Below are 3,875 nucleotides of genomic sequence, written 5' to 3' on the forward strand. Positions count from 1 at the left end.
CTGAGAGTCACTGAATTCACTGTCCAAGGTCAACCCACTGCCCAAGATCATCCACCGAGTTGGTGGAAGAGCCAAGACAAGACCTCAGATCCTCCTGCCTTGTAACTCTGCTGCCAAGAGCTGGAGACCCTGGTTAATGGATAGGAAGAGCCCAAGGTGGCTTTGAATTTCCTTTACGTGTTATGAATTCTGGGTCTTTAGAGGGTCCTCAAGACCATCAGCATTTATGCCTTGTTCATTAGAGACCCCTTGGGAAGCAGGAAAGAGTCAAGTCAAGGCCATTCCAGCTGTGTATACGCTCAAGAGGGATTGGAAAAAAGGGCTGGTGACAAAAAGGACCAGAAAGCGAGTATGGACATCATTTCCATTAATAAAAAAATATTCATCCAGATTATTTTGGCATTATAGGTCATACAGATAGTACCTAACACTTTCGATTAGAAACTCCCCCCACCCCCACCTTCAGTTTTAAGTTGCGTGGACCTTTGCCAAAGTTGAACTGAAGTTTTCCATCATGGGTGTCTCCCTTAGGCAGAGTTTCTTTATTTGTTGTTTTCTTGCAAGCTTCAATTAAAACAGTCCAGCTGTTTCCAAGATCATGATAAAGGGGGAAAAAACTCGTTACAAAAATCATGTCATTGAAAAGCTCTCGTGCTTTGGAACGAGTCTGGCACAAGGGCTGCCCTGGTGTCAGGGCGGTGGGCTTTGCTGTCCCTGGCAGGGGAAAAGATGCCCATGAAACACGCACATGGCCCCCTCTCGAGCCACACACACTCATTTCAGATGTGGAGGAGCTGAATTTTCCACAGATCCTGCATGCACCGAATATGCTGCAAGCCTCTCATCGTTGTGGGATACTGGGCATGCGTGTGCTCAAGTTACAGGACTTTCCCAGCAGTTGATGCTTCTGGCGGTGAGGAAACTGCCTTGGCTTGGGAACGGAGAACTAAGAGGCTGTTAATTCTTCCTTTCCTAGGGCCCATACAGGACATACCAGAGTGACTTCCAAAGGAGCTAATGCTAGTAAATAATGAGGAAAGGTTGAGTTGCACATTACCTTTTGGCTACGCTTAAAATGGGAGTTAACTTGTGCTCCAAGCATCTCAGAGAGGCGCTGCTTCAGGTGAAGGTTAACTTTGGGCCGTGCTCCCTAGCTCCTGTTAGGATAACTTCAGTCTGCTCCAGGGAGATAAAATGAGCAATCTGCAGTCCTCCAGCATCCCCAGATGCACTGCTCCCAGCTCACCTGGCTCACCAGAGCAGGGATGGAGGCTCACCGTGCCCCTGCTCACAAGCCCTCGAGTCACAAGTCAGAGGTGTGCAGATAAGAAACAGGATTCGCCCTTAATGTACGACTGCTCACAGCACGTTCTAACTTTAATACCGCTTAACCTGCCATCCATTTAGCACGGTCTAAGCGTAACATGCAGCTTCACCCCAACTTACACAAGGAAAAATGCTAAGTGATCATCTAATTAAAGTCTGAGGATAACACTGGGATGGGATGATGTAGCTGGGGCTGGTCCTGCTTGGAGCAGGGGTTGGACTCCATGTGACCTCCTGAGCTCCCTTCCCGCCCTCATTGTCTATAATTTTATGCATTAATATGCACCAGTGGCTCTTCTTAAGTTGCCAATGTTTGGCTTTGCAAATGTGCCATTCTTGTATCATCCCTGTCCTTAAAAGCTGTACTATATTCCCTATATTCCCTACCTGCCTTCCCGCCCCTGGAGCTGGGGGTTGGACTCGATGGTCCTCCGAGGTCCCTTCCAGCCCCAACATCGATGAAATCTATGAACTATAGATCGCCCTGGAAAAAAAGCTGGAGACTGAAAGGCAGGGTCTGTTTCTGAAAGCCCCTGGAGATCCTTTCCAGTCTTACTTCTTTATGAATTTTATGATTTCAGGGGTAGGTTTTTTCCTTTTAATGACATTACTACTTCCCTCCTGACAAAGCAGGGATAGTAGATTGCTAGGGGTCTGAACAGAGTTCACCTCTCATTGCTCTCATAGAGGAAAGCAGGCCTGTTTTCAGGTTGCACCCATAAGATGCCCTCTGACAACGGGGGCACATCATATAGGCCAATGCAGCCAGCTTAGAAAAAAGTGCATTGACTGAAGACATACCGAGTGACTCTGGCTTTCTGCATCCTTTCCAAGTGACGAGGGATGGGTGAGATAAGGTTACATCATGTTCACATCATTGGTCTGACCATGCAAACTGGGCAAGTGACTGGTTAATGGAAAAGTACTGGCAGAGAGGATGTGCACCCGTGATGAAGGGTCAAATGATGAAAATACATTGTATTAAATTGTGTTTCTAATTGGCCAAAGCCTGACTGAGGTGCTGGTAATAGAGAGAAAGGGAAAACCCCATTGGTACGTCCTAATGAGGCTTCTCAGGGCATGGTAAGATCACACCTTGATTTCTGCTATTACTTATAGTCTTAGAGCTCCCTGGTTGTGTTATCTTAGCAAAGAGTTAAATTGGTGCCCGATCCCCTGAGCCCTGCGTTACACCTCTTTTGGAGGGCTGCTAACAGGGTATGATGTGTAATACTTCCTTTGGGGCCATGGGGCTTGGCTGGCTCCCCGTGTTTGACCGTGATTTTGGGTGCCTGCCACCTTGTCAGCAAAGCCTGGGCATAGGAAGCCAGTGATGAGCTGATGCAATGCGGGGCCCCCCGGCACTTCTCTTTGAGACCCGGGGGGAGACGGCACATCCCTGCGATGCAGACGTTCACCGTAGGAGAGAGAGTCTGTCTCCTAGGGTTGAGTGCATAATGGGCACCCGTGCAGGTCTATCCACACAGCTCAATGCACTTTGCAAGGAAAGGTAAGGGGTATTTCACAGGTAGGAGAGCAGAGGCCCAAAATATTATAAGGGACCATCCCAGGGAACTAGCCCTGTGTCTTCCTGCCAAAACCCCCCACTATGCTCTTTCCAAATGATCGAGCTTTTGCTTTTCATCACAGCGCTTGTACTGTGCACCTACATGTACCTGCCAAGGGTGCAAACTGACCAAAAACACGGGACGCTTTCCCTGAAGAATTTCTGCTCCTTACTCTCAGGTCTGAGGCCTGGACTGCTCCCACCAAATCCATGCTCAGATTGCCAGGTCCCAGATTTGAGGAAAGGCTAAAGTCTGCCTCTTTCGCATCATAGTAAAATGAGAGCTGGAAGGGAGCTCAAGAGGTCGGGTCTAGTCCAACCCCTGCTCCAAGCAGGACCAGCTCCAGCTACGTCATCCCAGCCAAGGCTTTGTCTACCTGGGTCTTAAACACCTCCAGGGATGGAGATCCACCATCTCTGTAGGTAACCTGCTCCAGATGTGGCAAGACATCACTAGAGTTACACCTTGGAGGTCAGCACTAATAACAGCTGTGTAAGTCAGGGCTTGGAAACCTTTTCATAGTTTCTAGGGTCAGAAGGGACCTGAGCAGATCATCTAGTCCGACCCCCCGCCATGGCAGGAAAGAGTACTGGGGTCAAACGACCCCAGCAAGGTGTTCATCCAACCTCCTCTTAAAGCCCCCCAGGGCAGGAGCCTGCACCACTTCTCTTGGGAGCTGGGTCCAGATCCTAGCTGCCCTGACCATGAAGTGGTGCCTCCCCATGTCTAATTTGAATCTCCCCTCTGCCAGCTTGTGACCGTCACTCCTGGTCACTCCTGGCGGTGCTCGGGGGAACAGGGACTCCCCCAGTGCCTGCTGGTCCCCCCCGACTAGTTTGTAACAGGCCACAAGACCCCCCTCGGCCTTCTCTTGTGGAGGCTGAACAGGTTCAGGTCCTGCCACCTCTCCTCATAGGGCCTGCCCTGCTGCCCCCCGACCATGCGAGTGACCTCCTCTGGACCCTCTCCATGCTGTCCACA

This window comes from Crocodylus porosus, unplaced genomic scaffold (assembly GCF_001723895.1).
Source record: "Crocodylus porosus isolate Cpor-Errol unplaced genomic scaffold, CroPor_comp1, whole genome shotgun sequence".
NCBI lineage: Eukaryota > Metazoa > Chordata > Crocodylia > Crocodylidae > Crocodylus > Crocodylus porosus.